Source organism: Chlorocebus sabaeus, chromosome 2, assembly GCF_047675955.1.
Source record: "Chlorocebus sabaeus isolate Y175 chromosome 2, mChlSab1.0.hap1, whole genome shotgun sequence".
In the NCBI taxonomy this organism is placed as follows: domain Eukaryota; kingdom Metazoa; phylum Chordata; class Mammalia; order Primates; family Cercopithecidae; genus Chlorocebus; species Chlorocebus sabaeus.
In genome coordinates this window covers 87,629,517-87,647,664 of record NC_132905.1, presented here as the reverse complement: position 1 = coordinate 87,647,664, position 18,148 = coordinate 87,629,517, and the positions used below count along the sequence as shown (strand labels likewise).

Sequence of the window (18,148 nt, the reverse complement as noted above, 5' to 3'; positions counted from 1 at the left end):
TCTCACTCTCAAAAAATATATAGATGAGATAATTCAAGTCACAAATTTGAAACCACATACTGTAGCTCATCACTTAAAGGAATGACGAGGCAAAGGTCATCCTAAATATTCAATTGTTTATTTAATTTATATCAATACAACACATTCTTACTGAACTCCCAAGCTGCTTCGAGATCTGATCTATCTTAGGATTGGTGAATTATATTCATTTTTAAAAAGGGATGTGATAGATAGCATCTAGAGAACCAGGCAAGGTGAATGTCCACCTTTAGGTTTCTAGAATATCCCTAATAATAAAAATCTCTTCTCCCCATGCTATTTCTTTTCACATTTTCACATGACTGTTGTATCACCAAGCACAACAAAATTAAAAAATTGAACGTGATTTGAAAAATCTGCTAAAGATTGTTTTAAGAGTTTTAAATGAAAATTATAAAACGAACATTTTTAGTTTAGAACACGTGGTTACCATAGTATGGATAAAAGTCACTATGTGTATGCACTAAGCTGTCACACCTTCTTCTAGAGAAGTGGACCAGTAACACATTTAGAATAGATTTAAAGGGAAGATGAATAATTGCTTCCAAAATATTCTACGTCAAGGTGGTTATTTTTCATCAATTTCTTTGGAAAAAAAAATCCTATAAAACGTACCAATTACATGAAGCAGTGGAGAAAAAGGATTTTCTCATGGAGACCTGTTTTTTAAATGAGATAAACCTGCAAATCAAAGACTGTGGTCACTTGGAGAGGCTGCCTCAGGTGACACAGCAGCAACATCTACCACTTGTTCTAGCAGAAAATAAAGTGCCTATCCTAGGAAAGCAGGAATTCTTATACCCCTTAAGGCCTGAATGCACTTCACTCCTTCTATTGAAAGCTCTTCAGGGGCCAGAGTGAGCCAAATTTCTTTAGATATCTTCCTTTTCTATCTCTTAAACAACTAGAGAGGGAGAAATCACTAACAGTCCTTCTCACCTTTCCCAAGTCTTGCCTTTTCCTTCTATAGTATAGAATGTAATTGAGAAATATAGGAAAAAAAGAAAATGAGGCACGATACTTGGAAATAGTACAGCTTGTTGGGACCTATGGATTTAGGGTATAAGGTAAAATATGACCACTACCTAATAAATAGACGTTTTAAGGTTAAAATGTTATTTTAAGTTATTCAATATTAGCTTAACTCATTTTCTTTTTTTTTTTTTTTTTTTTTTGAGACGGAGTCTTGCTCTGTCGCCCAGGCTAGAGTGCAGTGGCCGGATCTCAGCTCACTGCAAGCTCCGCCTCCCGGGTTTACGCCATTCTCCTGCCTCAGCCTCCCGAGTAGCTGGGACTACAGGCGCCCGCCACCTCGCCCGGCTAGTTTTTTGTATTTTTTAGTAGAGACGGGGTTTCACCCGGTTAGCCAGGATGGTCTCGATCTCCTGACCTCGTGATCCGCCCGCCTCGGCCTCCCAAAGTGCTGGGATTACAGGCTTGAGCCACCGCGCCCGGCCAACTCATTTTCTTTTAGTGGAAGACAATCACATTATTCATGAAATTCCAACACATAGTTCTCTTGCCTGGCTTTATATAAACATAACTTAAGAGTGTTGCCAGGTGTATACTTGAGTATATTTAGTTACAAATACCTAAATGTCAACACACATTTAATAATTAGGTTTCCTTAAAGCAGTGGCCCCCAACCTTTTTGGCACCAGGGACTGGTTTCATGGAAGATAATTTTTCCATGGACTAGTGGGGTGGAGGTGGTTTCGAGATGCAACTGTTCCACCTGAGATCATCAGGCATTAGATTCTCATCAATGGTGGGCAACCCAGATCCCTCGCATGTGCAGTTCACAATGGGGTTCGCACCTCTATGAGAACCTAATGCTGCCACCAACGTGACAGGAGGCAGAGCTCAGGCGGTAATGCTTGCTGGCCCGCGGCTGGCCGCCTGCTGTGTGACCCAGTTCCTAACAGGCTTGGCCTGGGGGTTGGGAACCCCTGCTTCAGAGAATTGCAATTAATGTATATTTCTGAAACTGGAATAGTTTATAAAATATTGAATCCACTGGTTTGTCACTTTCCTAATTTCGATGGTGATTTCATTAGCACTTGTGCATGTGTCTATTTAAAGATATTAAACATTTTCATCACAGTAAGGGAGACTTGCCTTGCATGGTATATACTTGTTAAATAACTTCTAAGTAAAGAAAACAGAACTTTTCTAGAATTTGGCTTATGATGGATGAGAAGAACCAAAGGAATTAAAAATACTAAAGGTACAGAAAAAGAAAAAAATGGGAAAAAATACTAAGAACAAATAAAGGCATCATAAATTCTGTAACTCTCATGAGGTTTCAGAAGGAAAAACTTAGTTTAGAAACTAAGTAGATTATATTACTAGCCTGTCTTTAAACATTAGGTTAGTAGATATGACAGGCAAGGTGAAGAAAGATTTCTTTTATGAACACTAAAAATGCATATATACAATGACAAAAAAGGAAAACCTATATAATAATAAAATAAAAGCTAACTGAGTGATGTTTGTTTCAACTTGGCTGTCATTTTTATAGAGTGGTTCCATAAAATTTTGGGGAAAAAATGGTTAATTTTAACAAAAAATTTAGTATAACATTTAGGATACCAAGAAGTGCTAAATTTTGATTTCAGTATTATCATCTTAAGTGAAAATCAGCTCACATAATTTTTTTTTGAGACAAGGTCTTGCTCTATTGCCCAGGCTGGAGTGCAGTGGTGAGATTACAACTCACTGTAGCCGCAGCCTCCTGGACTCAAGTGATTCTCCTACCTCAGTCTCCCAAGCAGCTGGGACTACAGGTGTGTGCCACCATGCAGAGTTGATTTTTTTCCCCCGGTGGAGAAGGGGGTCTCACTATGTTGCCAAGGATCATCTGGAAGTCTTAGCCTCAAGTGATCCTCCCGCCTTGGCCTCTCAAAATGTTGGGATTACAGGTGTGAACCACCACACCTGACTCTTTTACAATTTTAGTGAATTCGTTTTAACCCTCAGTATACCAAGAAAAAGTCATCATCATTTATCATCTGGGTCCAACAGACATTTTATTAATATTTAAGTTAATTCATCAATAATTTACACAATAAGAATAAAGAAATGACATAAAATAACTTCATTAGATTTTTTTTATAAGAATTTAAATGTACACTGTAACTCAATTCTTCATTCCCCGTTTTCCTGGTTTTGAAGGAACATACACCTGAAAAGGGCAAGGTGCTTTGAAACTGACAGCTCATCAACTGTCACGGACGAACCTGGAAATATTTACAAATATTGATTCCAGATTTCAAGTATGTGTTTAAAAGGACTCTTGGGTCTTCTTTTTGTACTTGAAGAATTCAAAAGGTGTTACTTTTGATAACTTTAATAGCTCATAATGATGTTGAAAAGATGACAGAAATTTCTGCCTTGTAATTGCCCAACATATTTCATTTTTAGAGTAACAGCAATTACAATGATCGATCCAATGAATTACTTCATTTCTATATCATCTCTTTCTTTACAATCTCATCAAACACCCGTCTTAAGTATTTGTCCACTTATGAACAGTTTCAAATAAATTTGAGTGTTCCAAAAATCATAAAAGATGAAAGAATACTATCACACACCCTTTGAGGAAAACAGAGCCATTGAAGTTTTTGTCACAAAACGCTGAGTGATGCAATGAAGTCTTTCCAAATAAATAACTAACTGGATGAAAATGCTGTACTTACTTTTTGTCCTGAGAACTATATTTTTGAACTATATTGTTCCTCATTGATCCCTGTGTTTGAGAAAATTCACCTAGGGGCTGGGCGCAGTGGCTCATGCCTGTAATTTCAGCACTTTCAGAGGCTGAGGCAGGATGAATGCTTAAGCCCAGGAGTTCGAGACCAGCCTGGACAACATGGCGAGCCTCCGTCTTTACAAAAACATAAAAAAAAAAAAAAAAAAAAAAAAAAAAAGCTGGGTGTGATGTTATGAAACTGTAATTTCAGCTGCTTGGGAGGCTGAGGTGGGAGGATCACCTGAGTCTGGGGAAGTCGAGGCTGCAGTAAGCCATGATAGCACCAGTGCACTTTAGCCTGGGTGACAGAGCAAGACCCTGTGGAAAGAAAGAACAGGAAGGACGGATGGACGGAAGGAAGGAAACATTCATCTAGGATGTATCTGAAGACAAGAGTCAGTGGTATTGCTTATGTAATCAATAGCACCATAATGATTCACGTGTAAAGTATTACCATCAGTTTTGTTCCATTCATCTTCTGGTTTATCTAAGTGAAATATCTTCGTATGTCAACTTTCTTCTCTTTGACATTATAGACAGAAAAATACTGAATCATCAATTTTTAATAAAACCTTAAAAGGGAAAGATAGTGTCTCCAGATTTTTTATTTTTTATTTTTTTACATTCTTGAAAGATAATGTAGCATAATGGGCTCTAAGAAAACTGAAGATGGGGCTGGGTATAGTGGCTAGCCTGTAAGTTTAGCACTTTGGAAGGCTGAAGTGGGAGGATCACTTGAGCCTAGGAGTTTGAGGCTACAGTGAGCTATGACTGAGTTACTGTACACCGCACTCTAGCCTGCATGACAGAACAAGACACTGCTTCTAAAAAAAAAAAAAAAAAAAAAAAAAACCCAACAAGAAAGAAAGAGAAAGGAAGAAAGAAAGAAAAAAAGAAAGAAAGAAAGGAAGGAAGGAAGGAAAGAGGGAGGGAGGGAGGGAGGGAGATGGGGGAGGGGGAGGGGGAGGGGAGGGGGAAGGGGGAGGGGAGGGGGAAGAGGATAGAATGATGGTATAACAGTGATGACTTGTTTTAGCATTGCATCATCCTTCTAGGCACTTTCATTATTTTTACTTTTTATTATTTTAGCATTTTTTTCTTTTTTTAAAGGATAGTTGGGAATAAAAAATGAATTAATTGCCAAGATGGTAAAATGCCAAAATACTTAAAGATACAGAAAAAATAAGATCACTAAGATCCATATGTACTTTTGGCTTCTAAAAGGTTCCAATGGACACGTATGGTAATAGCAAGATACTATGCTTGAGTCTATTAAGGGCACATTCATTAAAACTTAAAAAAAAATGTGATATCGTCCTTCCTACCAGTTACAAATACATTTTTTAAAAAAGCATTTGAAAACTAAAACTGAGTCCAAAGAACTCTGATAGTATATCAAAGGTTAATGTAGTATTTTACGACAATAAAATTCATGTCCAACTACTTAACTATGTTAAAATTATAAACAGAATCTTCCTTTTATTAATTTAAAATTGTTTCTAAGCATAAAAATCCTTTAAAGTTTATAAAGTTAAAATTTTACTGGTCTACATCATGTGGTGGAAAAAATTATTATGGTGAAAAAGAATTATTTTAAAAGTAATAAAATCAAACTAAACTATGAAAGAATTCCATGGAATCTTGACCATATGCACAGATTGATTTAGGGAAAGTTTCAACACAAACTAGTTTAATGAAGTATCTAATAAAATGCTTGAATTACACAATATACTTTAAAAAGAGCTACATTTACTTTTTTATAAGTAGCTGAAAAGTACATAACTAAGTTGACAGGTAATTTTTTTAGAGCTTTTTAAATAAAAGGCAGTAGTAAATAATGTGCATACTAACAGTTCACAAATGGGTGCTATATTGACTCTAAAATAGTTAAACTATTTTCATTGCAATATGTTTTACATTTTCTATTAGGGAAACTTTGTTGAAATTCTAAACACGTTAAAATGATGAAATCCAAGTGATAAGATTTTACTTAGATAAACGAAGAATGCATCTAGCAGAATTCTTACAGGTAGGACTATTTTTGGTTGAGAATAGAGAAATAATGACAACGGTCTTTCTCCAGCTGTTTTTAAGGATTCAGTATCTTACTTGCAATTAAATACTCCATCAAAAACACATTTAAATGATTAAACATCTATGAGTTCACTTGGTATGCCATTTAAAGTATATCTAAGGACTACCTCATGACTTCCAATTGTTTCCATGAGATCTCCCCCAGTTTGTTCTGCAATATCAAGTAATACCTATTTGAGTACTGAATTTAAAGGGATTTCTACCATGCAGCTTTGACAATTAGGACACTTGGCTTTGCCTGGTTCATCAAAATGCATAAGTAATCAAAGGGCTACTTAATTATGTCATTCAAGAATAACTCCTAATGGACAATAATATCTATATTCCACTGTGGATACTTTCAGGGGTATTTTTTATACAAATGGTAAGAAAAACATTAATATGTTTCATTAAATATTAGAAGAAAAATATCTAAGTACATACTAAGAAGATTCCAAAGTCCTAAGTATTGCCCCTTTTATTTAAAAAAAAAAAAACAGATCCAGGTATTCAGAGAACTCTTGTTGTTCTCCAAAGCGGGGCTTTGAAAGGAAGTTTTAAGAGCTGAATGAGAAACAATAAGCCAAAAGCAATTTACCAACGGGCTGTAACTGCAAACATTTCATCCGAAGGGATGAAAGCAGCTTTCCAAATCAAGCGCCAATGAAAAGTTAAAGTACGTAAAACCCAACACTTAATTTCATATAAAAAGAAAGGAAAAGTAACATTTCAGGCATGGGTCCTGAAGTTTCATTTAAGAAGACAACAGTGAATCCTCTATTATAAACTAAAAGCTAAAAAGTCGTTGGAAGAAAACATTTAAAAAGGAATACAAGAAACATTCAAGTGTTGACATTTCACAGCAAGGAATAATAAGACAACAAAAGAACATGCCTGAAGTTTCATTTCTTAAAATATATTTCTAATTACTTGAAAAACTTGAATCAAAATTAATATATGTCTTTTAAGGGAAGTTGAATTCCAAGATGATAACTTTCTTTGAAGTATTATCTTTATGAAAAGGTAGCTGTGTGGTCGTACAGTTTAACAGGTGCCAAAAATAATTATCTAAATACACTTTGCTCAACTGACGGCCTCAACATCTGAAATGAGAACTGAGGAGTTTCTTACTCTCTCCCGGGGGTTCCCATTTTAGGTGCAGATACTCCTCAGAGACAGGTGGCATGGAAGCCAGAGACACTGGCGAGGAAAACAGCTGCCCAGGCTGCCCTCCACTGCAACCTGAAGGACTTAATGTTTTGGCCCAAGGCCAAATTTGCTCCAAACTTCTAGGTCCATCAGCTTTAACTCGCTAGTCAGCTGCTTCCATAGGAGCAAAACAGTGTCATTCACATTCCCAACTAAAAAGGACTCATTAGGAGACACTCCTGCTTGATTAACTCAAGCATTCAATGCAAGGACACATGTATCCGAGGACCTCCCTAAATCTCACATTTTATTCCTATGATTCCAAGTAATTCATCAAATTATAGCTGATGAAAATGACAAGCATTTTAACGAGAAAGATGATATGCTGTTATAAAGTTGTGGAAATAGCCCTGACCAATATGTTTTATTGTCTTTTTAATAAATTCTGGGGGAAGGAAATGGTTTTGAAATAGCCCCAAGTTATCTATGTTCACAGTTTTCTTCTGTAGGGTCACAGAATTGCAAACAGATGTTTATTTAAAAGCCAAATATGAGCTCATATTCAAACTGGAACTTTTGCTTATCTCATAATGGCTATATACTGCATAAAATGCAGGATAATCACAAAGATTTAGGATCTTTGATGACACAAAGAGACACATGAAATAACTGTTCTGGTGACAGAAAGAAATACCCCATAATTGATACAGCAAAATAAAGAAGGGCTTCTTTGTTCTGAATTCTCTTCAGAAGGCCTAGATATATGAATCGGATTCCATAAATTTGCTACTCATTTTACATTGCCTCTACAGTTAATCTGAAAAACATTTAATTTTTAAACAAAATTAAGTTAGGATGAAAAAGTTGGAGATTTTAAGTTAAAAATCAAAGATCTAGACAAAGGAGCTAGAGAAAGAGCTAAACTTCCAAAAAATTTCTATTTCAAAAATGCAATACATTTCTGGATGCTGTGCTGCAGTCTGTCTTGAAAATACTGAAACTGGAAAATCGTTAGATAAAGTTAATTTTACCTACAATTTTTAAAGCTCCAGAAAATTATTATATGACAGACAGCACATACCTATTTATGATTAGTACTAATGTCTATTCCCTACCTTCTACTGTTATCAAAGAAACAACAGTTTCTCTTAATGAACACAAAATAATCATTAACAAATTACTTTGGCAGCACATAAGTATAAGAAAAGAGTGTAAATACAAAATTAACAGAGTGTTTGCTTCTCCTCACTTTTCTCAATAGCTCTTTGGAGTACCTGGTGCTTTCTATCAGTTTTCAAGAGCATAATATTTTCCAATCTCTATCAAAATAAGAAATGTAATGGAAAATGGATCTTTCTTCTTCTGGAATTGCTTGAGTGTTTATAGTATATATACAGGGATATCCTTTGAGATGGAAGCATCAATCCTATTAAACTCAACTATGGCTTCCCCATCCCTAAAATAGATTTGACATACAGACACAAGCACAAGGTCAAGGTCACAGATCAGCAAGAAAGATTACCAACAGAACTGATGTAACCAGCTGGCTTTTGATCAAAGCTCCTAGGGTTTTTAGTACATTTAGACACACTGCGCTTACTCACAGGGTACACTCTGTTTTAAAAATGTTCCCCATCTTTGAAGTCAAGATCTTCATGCACTTCTTATTATAAAGTATGTTCTGTTAAATATATTGTATTGGATCAAGAATAAGAGAAGAAACCAGTATGTGTGTTACGGAATTGTGAATTTTTTTAGTAGAGACAGGGTTTCACCATCTTGGCTGGGCTTGTCTTGAACTCCTGACCTCGTGATTCACCCACCTCGGCCTCCCAAAGTGCTGGGATTACAGGTGTGAGCCACTCCACCTGGCCCAGAACTGTGAATTTTTATGTGCTTGTATGCATGTATATATATGCTTGCATTTTTTTTTTGTTTGCTTGTTATAACTGATTTTAAAAATTTAAAATTAACTTAACTTGCAGTTCCCTGAATGGATAATGCTCTCTCACAATTCCAAGCTTTTGACCCATCTGAAACTGAAATCAGTAGTGTGCTCTGCAACGTCTTGGGTCACTTGTTCCCAAAAACACAGATTTAACTTCTAAGTCACTGCTTCAACAGGAGAAGTTTTATAATGTATCCACACTCTTCCATAACAATTTTCAAATCACAGGGATCAAAAGAAACTTTAGTTATCAATAGTGACAAAAAAGTGATTCTTAAAGGAATATATTATTAAATATATTAGTGCAGGCCAGATGTGGTGGCTCAACCTGTAATCCCAGCACTCTGGGAGGCCGAGGCGGGAGGATCACCCGCGGTCAGGAGTTCGAGGCCAGCCTGGCAAACATAGTGAAATCCTGTCTCTACTAAAAATACAAAAATTAGCTGGACACAGTGGCATGCGCCTGTAATCCCAGCTACTCAGGAGACTGAGGCACGAGAATCTCTTGAACCGGGAGGCGGAGCTTGCGGTGAGCCAAGATCGCACCATTGCACTCCAGGTGGGTGACAGAGCAAGAGTCCGTCTCAAATTAAAATAAAATAAAAATGAAAATAAAATAAATAAATATATGTTATTATCTAACAAATCACGCCTTTTGTTTTGGCTGTTTAAACAAGATGTTAAATTTATTTTAAGTTACATTTATGAAACCAAGAGTTATGTGATCAATGTTCTTACTGAAGCATGCTGGTCAAGAAATCATTTTGAAGGATGCATAAAGCTGTTGGGGTAAATTTACACTACAAAAGCTTTCCTTGTTAAATCAAGTACCACCTGCTGTAGCTTTATACAATTTGCAAATTACTTATGACATACGTATATGTAAATGTTCTCAATTAGTGTTTTTTCATATTTTTGATCAATTAAATACCTTTGAATGAAAATAACCCAAAATTTACTATCCTAGACAGATTGCTAGTTTTTCAAAAACAAAGTAAAAAAGAAAAATTATGTCAAATTATCAAATTAAATACTATTGAAATGACATATATGACATCACTGTAGTCATTACAGGCCCAAAACACAAAGATATCTAGACTGAAGTTTCCAGTCAAGCTGTGGAAGAGAAATATCACTACAGACACAATCCATGAACGCCCAGACATGGAGGCCATACCTGTAAAGGAGGAGTCAATAAACCTGACTAGGTCCCATCCTACAGGATGAAGGAATCAAAACCAAACATACTACATGCACAATGTACCTGGAGAACTTCTATGTCTTGAAATTCTCACAGGTATCATTCAAGTATGCCTGTCAACTCGGAAAATGAAGCTACCAGCACACCATCAGCAGGCTACTTACTCACTTGAAATGGTTTTACTTTTATTGAAGAAACTGCGGTGCGTGCTTTTCCCTGATCTCTTCTATCCATACAACCAAGTGTTTGAAGCAGCAATCTCAGGAACAACAGCCGGTAAATGCTAATCTGAGACCCAGTTCTGCTGTTGTCCAGGTTTAGGGCACGTTCAGTCTGTGCAGCAGGGACAGTGACACACGCTCCTTGGCATGGCACCCGCCGCTCGTAGTCAGATACAGACCCAGGCCGGGGAAGAGTCAGGAAGCTTTAGAGGACGACTCCGGTCTGCTGAGGAGACACAGGCAGATTAGCGGTCTAGGGAACACGGGTCGGGGCTTTTCTGATTTCAACGGTTGGACCCAAAATATTTCAGAACAACTTTTCTCTTAACAATAAAGATCATTAAAAACAACTACTTACTTCCTACTACTAGCATCATTTACTGAAATTAAATCATCTGAACAATGAAAACTAAAATCTTTAATGAAAATCTCTCATCATTTTCCTGTTGTTTTTTTGTCTTGAGATAGAATGATGATGTGTGGAATGGCACATATATACTATATTGTTCTCCTCGCTATTTAGTCGTTCATTTGACTCTTTTTTTTTTTTTTTTTTGAGACAGAGTCTTGCTCTGTCACCCAGGTTGGAGTGCAGCGGTGCAATCTCAGCTCACTGCAACCTCTGCCTTCCCAGGATCAAGTGATCCTCCTACCTCAGCATCCTGAGCAGCTGGGACCACAGGCACACACCACCATGCCTGATTAATTTTTGATTTTTGTAGGGACAGGGTTTTACCATGTTGCCCACGGTGGTCTCAAGCTCCTGGGCTCAAGAGATCCTCCTGCCTTGGCCTCCCAAAGTGCTGAGATTACAGGCAGGAGCCACAGTGCCTGGTCCTAGTTCATTCAACTCCTAAATTACTTAAATCTTTACATCAGAATTTCCCAATGTTTATATTTTGCTTTGTGTTTTGGTCTTTAACTTGCTTTCAATTATCGCATTTATATAAAATACATAATTTGTTCTATAGAAATTCTTGTCATTAAACAAAAGGTTGTAAATAAGACAGCAGGGGAAAAACAGGGCGGTAAGAAGAACAAAGAACTTTCTGCCTAGTGCCCTTCCCCCTATACCATCCTTACCATCCTCATCTTTTGAGGAAAAATACATCAGACTTAAAAATGCATCGAGAATCCTGTAATAAGCCCCATTTGTTTACAGTCAAGCTAAACAACTAGGACATCTCTTTCGTTCCGTAAGTCTCAGCTGACAACTCATCCTCTCTTTAGGCAGCCTTCACTGAACTCCACAGCCTGAGGGTGGCTGTTCCTCTCTGTGACTCCACAGCACTCAGTAGATCTTTCAATCATCTTGCTTACAAAACTGTACGGTCACACGTCATTTTATTGTGCTTTGTTTCATTGAACTTTGCAGTTATTGTGGGGGTTTTTTTTATGGTTTTTTTTTTTTTTTTTTTTTTTTTTTTTTTTTTTTTAACAATCTAAGGATTTGTGGCAATCCTGTTGAGGAGTCTATTGGTACCATTTTTCCAACAGCTTGTGCCCACTTTGTAGCTCTATGTCTCATTTAGGTATTTCTCCCAATATTTCAAGCTTTTTCATTATTATTATAGCTGTTATGGTGATGTGTGATCTTTGGTGTTACTATTGTAATTGTTGTGGCGTGCCATGAACTACGCCCATATGACAGCATACTTAATAAATACGTGTGTTCTGACTGCTCCACAACTTTGCTGTTCCCATCTCTCCCCCTCTCCTCAATCCTTTTTATTGCCTGAGACACAACAATATTGAAATTAGATCAATTAATAACCCTACAATGGTCTCCGTGTGTTTTGCATGTCTCGCACTTTAAATCAAAAGCTAGAAATGTTTAAGCTTAGTGAGGAAGGCATGCTGAAAGCCAAGACGAGCCAAAAGTTCAGCCTCTTGCACCAGTTAACCAAATTGCAAATGCAAAAAACAATTATTGTAGGAAATTAAAAATGTCACTCCAGTGAACACATGAATGATAATGAAAACAAAACAGCCTTATTGCTGATATACAGAAAGTTTTTGTGGTCTGGATTTAAGATCAAACCAGCTATAACATTCCCTTAAACCAAAGCCTCATCCAGAGCAAGGCCCTAACTCTCTTCAATTCTATGAAGGCTGAGAGAGGTGAGGAAGCAGCAGAGGTGGTTCATACAATTTAAGGGAGAAAATAATAAAACTGTGCAAAGGGAAGCAGCAAATAATGCTGACAGAAAAGCTCAGCAAGTTATCCAGAAGATCTAGCTAAGATAAATGATGAAGGTGGTTATACTAAACAACAGATTTTCAATGGAGACAAAACAGCCTTAAATTGGAAGAAGATGCCATCTAGAAATTTCACAGCTAGAGAGAGGTCAATGTCTGGCTTCAAAGCTTCAAAGAAAAGACTGACTCTCTTGATCAGGGCTAATGAAGCTGGAAGTTTGGTTGAAGCCAATGCTCATATACCATTCCAAAAATCCTAAACCCTTAAAAATGATGATAAATCTACTCTGCCTTTGCTACATAAATGGAACAACAAAGCCTGGAGGAAAGCACATCTGCTTACACTATGATTTGCTGAATATTTTAAGCCTACCGTTGGGACCTACTGGACAAAAACGAAAATTCCTTTCAAAATATTACTGCTCATTGGCCATGTACCTGGTACACTAAGAGCTCTGATGCAGTTGTACAAGGAGATTAATGTTGTTTTTACGCCTGCTAACACAACACCCATTCTGCAGCTTATGGATCAAAGAGTAATTTTGACTTTGTATCTTATTGGAAAAACAAATTTTCTAAGGCTTTAGCTGTTATCAAAAGTGATTCCTCTGATTGGATCTGGGCAGAGTCAATTGAAAAGCTTCTGAAAAGGATTCACCATTCTAGATGTCATTAAGAACATTCATGATTCCTGAGGGGAGGTCAAATATCAACATTGGTAACTTTATGGATGACTTTGAGGAGTTCAAGACTTCAGTGGAGAAAGCAACTGCAGATGTGGCAGAAAAAGCAAAAGAACTAGAAGTGAGCCTAAAGATGTGGGTAAATTTCTGCAACCTCATAATAAAACATGAATGAATGAGGAGTTGCTGCTTTTTTTTTTTTTTTAAACTCCTGAGCTCAAGTGATCGTCCCACATTGACCTCCCCAAAGTGCAGGGATTACAGGCGTGAGCCACCACACCCAGTCTGCGCAGTTGCTTCCTAAAGATGAGTAAAGAAAGCAGTTTCTTGAGATGGAATCTACTCCTGGTGAAGATGCTATGAACACTGTCGAACAAACAACAAAGGATTTAGAATATCATGTAAATGTAAACTTAGTCGATAAAGCAGTGGCAGGTTTGAGAGGACTGACTCCCTTTTTGAAAGAAGTTCTCCTGTGGGTAAAATGCTATCAAACAGCAACACATGCTACAGAGAAATCTTCCATGAAAGGACGTCAGTCAATGTGGCAAATTTCATTGTCGTCTTATTTTAAGAAATCATTACAGAGACCCCACCCAACCTTCAGTAACCACCACTCTGATCAGTCGGCAGCCATGAACATGGAGGCAAGGCATCTACCAGCAGAAAGATCACAGCTCTCTGACGGTTCAGAGGGTCGTTAGTATTTTTTAGCAATAAGTATTTTTAAGTTAAGGTATGCATATTATTTTTAGACATAATGCCTATGGCACACTTAATAGTCTACAGTACAGTGTAAACGTAACTTTTATACAGACGGAAAAACCAAAAAATGTGCTTGCTCTACTGAGGTATTCACTTCACCGCAGTGTCTGGAACTGAACCTGCAATATCTCTGAGGTATGCCTGTGTTTTGGTTTGTTAAGGCCTGGCTCCCCACAAGGGTATAAACTCCTTATGGGCGAGAATTACGTATTTTTATCTTTACATGTTAGCACCTAGCAGAGGCAGCATTCCGAGTAGAATATGTTGTAAATGGCAAGTAAACCTTTTGGAGCCTTGGTCTGCAAAATGACGAGTGGGTTGTCATAATTCTATGGGACCAGGAGAATTAAAATGGTACGACAATGTTAATTAAAACGATGGTTTCAGATCCAATATATCTTTCTCACTGGAATATGAATGAACAAAAAAGGCACAAAATTAAAGAATAATAAAATATTTTATCCTACAGAGAGTTCTATGGGTTTAGAAAACATGCATGACTAACATTATGGTAGAAAACCCACAAGATTTAAGCTATCTACCTATCAATCAATCAATCAATCAATCAATCAATCAAAGTCTCCCCTCTGCCACCCAGGCTGGAGGGCAGTGTTGTGATCTCGGCTCACTGTAACCTCTGCCTCCCGGGTTCAAGCAATTCTCCTGCCTCAGCTTCCCAAGCAGCTGGGACTACAGGCCTGCACCACCAGGCTCGGCTAATTTTTGTATTTTTGGTAGACATGGGGTTTCGCTATGTTGCCCAGGCTGGGTTTTGAACTCCTGACCTCAACTGAGCCACCCGCTTCGGCCCCCCAAAGTGCTGGAATTACCAGCGTGAGCCACCATGCCTGGCAAAGCATTTTAAAAATATACATACTTTTAGAGTATTTTCAAGTTTTGGTAAGATGATCTTTATTTTACCACTTGTTTATAAAGAAATGATCATACTAATTTGGTTTCCTTTAGTTGCTGTTTCCCAAGTCGAGGTTAGTAAGATCTGGTATGGATTTAGGTTATATCAAGAATGAGTATATGCTTCAAAATCCCAGTTCCATCAAGCTTTTCATCATTTTTCTTTTCAAATTACCTCGCTTAGATAAAGATGAAAACCCAGTTAACATTAAAATACTACTTTGTTACATTTTCTTTTGATGGAGATATTAAGAAATGAAGTATCACATCAAAAGATTTAGTCTCTAAAACCAGACATTCATTCTAAAAAAATAGTTACAATGAAATGGGCAAAGTAAGCCTTTATGTAAGAAAGGCTTTTTATGTATTTATTTTTTTACAGTATCAACCACAATTAAGAAACTATTTCTCTGTGCCAATTTTACACATGAATCATTGAAGCAGATGATAACTGTATGCCAAAGAACTTCAGCCCTTTAAATGTGTGACAAAGATTAAATCAAACTGGTCAAAGCTATTCTTGGAATGATCTTTTAAACCTGAATCTGTGTTTGTTGAAGAGCTTCAAGTATGAACGTTCAACGAATATGGCTAAATAAAAACAGTATCTTAACATAAAGTGATTAATTACAATACATAAAAGTGAAATTCCCTTTTAAATAACTGAAACCTAAAAAACCAAAAACCAATTCAACAAAAACAGCCATTACCCAAGTAGGTCTTGAATACTGATGCAAGATGACGCCACATGTCATTGCCATGGCTTTCGACTTTTTACCATATTAGCAAGTTGTCATTAGTAGAAACATAACATTAAGAAACACCACTCCTTCGACCTAAGAGCTTCAGATCCACTCCTGCTTTGTGGCACAGGATTAAACCTTAACAACATTTCTCAGGTCTGAGAAGGCAAAAAAGTCATGCGGGTCCAGAAAAGATCTCACTTTGCTGTAAATGGATAAGACTTAGAAACCCAGTGTTCCAAAATGCATAGTAAGACACTCTTTTATTTAGGCATTTGTTTAGGTATTTGTTTTAAATATATGACGCATCAAATCAAATTTCCTTGTCTATAATTAGAAAATGGCAGATTTTTGGTATATATTTTATTCATTTGAACTAATGATTTAAACTAAACTTACAAACATCTTATCCTTCATCATACCAGATTACACAAATTTAAAGAACTTGTATCCAATTGGAAAAGCAGCTAAATTTTTATGAGCTGAAATCTATTTTCCTCTAATAATTTTGCCACTGGCTATTGTTTTCATAATAGTATGGCATGTAAAGTAATTCTCCAAACATGACAGAATTATAATTTAAAGGTTAGGAGGCAGTCGAAAAGTCATCTGCCTAATCAATCATCCTATCTGATGCTGAATCCCCTTTATAGCCCATTTGCTATCTCTGGTTATCTAGTTCATTTCTAAAAACCTCTAGTGACCACCAACTATCTTCCAAGGTGGTCTTTTGGAGACAGATGGCTCTGGCTTCAAGTTCTTCTGGCTCTACCATTTACCAACTGTTTGATCTTGGGGAAGTTGGCTCCTCTGGAAAGTTTTATCATTATTAAATGTGCAAAAGCACTAATACCTATTTCATAGAGCCCCTGTGCTGAATAAATGCGGTAATGCTCACACAGCCTAGCCACAGAGTAGCTGCTCAGTAAGAGTGCCTCGCATAACTGCAACAGTATGAAATTCTGCCTTGCACTGAGCTATAATCTGTTGAGGTTTAGTCTGCCTATTGGTCTTTTTGGGGAAACAGAAAACAAGGCTAATCCATCAGTTATCTTTCAAACATTAGAAAACTGCTGCCATGTTCCACTGACCAGGTCTATCACCTTGTTAAGGTCAAGATAAGATAGTTAAAACCCATTGTTGACAGGGGTTTAGCAAAGGGCAAACAAAGGAAGACAAATGTTCCTGGGGCCAGTCTGTGGTGGGTGCTGCTGAGATGCAATTCTTTACAAATTCTTGACTGGGCAAAACAGTGTATAAAACCTCCTGGGAGCTCTTGTCACTGACCGTTGATTCCTACAAAGTGTATTATACATTTTAAAAGCCCTGCTTTGTCACAGGTGCTTTAAGCTATACTCACCCTTCCTCAAATGAAATACTAGGATAGAGTTGTCTTTGATTCTCCTCATGGGGTTGGTTAATACATTATTTATCCTCATTCCCATTTTACCAGGGCACTAAAGCTCAGAACAATTGAGTGGTTGGTTAATTGTCCAGTAACTGGCTGATCCAAAACCACGTCAAGGTCTTCTGGAACATAGTCTTTCCTATCATATTCAATTGCCACAGACTGTAACAAATGTGGATTTGAAAACTTTTGGTAAAGCACACATTTATGCAGCACTCTGAGAATTCTGGATTACTTTTCCCATTCTAAAATTTTGTCTCTGCCACTGTCAGTCTCTTGCTTTTATTAGGAAAGCCACAAAGCACTGTGGTTAAAAGAACAGTCTCTGGATTCCTGACTCTGCTATTCAGTAGTGGGTCACTTTGGTCGATTTACTTAACCGTTCCAAGGCTCAGTTTTTTCAGCTGTAAAAGAGGAATAATAATAGTAACTACCTTATAAAACTGTTGTATTAAATAAAAGGTATATGTAAAACACTTAGTGTAATATCTCATATTTTGTAAGCACTCAATGAATGTTGTTTCATTATTCACAGACGAAGCTTCAGCCCAAAGAACTTTCTCAGACAAAATTTTTTCTGACTTACTAGTCAACCTATATAAAGCTCTTTGAGGGTTAGGATTGTCTTTTGTCTATATATATACATGTGTAGATATATACAGACATATATCTGTCTATATATATATATCTCCTGAAAAACTAAAAAAAGAAAAAGCATTTGGAGCTGTAAAATAATTTAATAATCTAGGTAATTAATTATTTCACTTATAATTTTGTGTGACAGGTTTACTTAAAGCAAAAAGGAATTTCATATACAAAAGATGCCTATAATTTCTTCTTCCTTCCCTAAACCTTTTTCTTAAATAACCTGTTCCCAAACCACAGACCTGAGGAGAATGGATCAACACCGGGAACTTAACTAAAATGGACCAATCATTTCCTCTCTTGACATCTGGAATTCAGAGGGAGACAGAAAGCTTCATTTTAGAGTGGACTTCATGAGGCCACGTTTCAGATTAGTGCCTAGAGGAGTCAGTATTCTGAGAGAAAACATTG

At 36.9% G+C, this 18,148-nt stretch overlaps 1 protein-coding gene across 10 annotated transcripts in view; it reads right to left on the bottom strand.

Moving 5' to 3' along the window:
• The window catches only part of NRIP1 (nuclear receptor interacting protein 1), a 105,547-nt gene that overhangs the window by 10,039 nt on the left and 77,360 nt on the right, over positions 1-18,148 (bottom strand). For 6 of the 10 annotated variants that reach the window (XM_073010336.1, XM_037982803.2, XM_073010334.1 and 3 more), the window contains one exon: positions 10,330-10,605. The exons of 2 other annotated variants lie outside the window; for them this stretch is intronic. The gene's annotated coding sequence lies outside the window, so the exon portion shown is untranslated. Of the gene's footprint in view, positions 1-10,329; positions 10,609-18,148 lie in introns of all 10 variants that reach the window. 2 more of the 10 variants (XM_073010337.1, XM_037982797.2) reach the window with 1 other exon arrangement.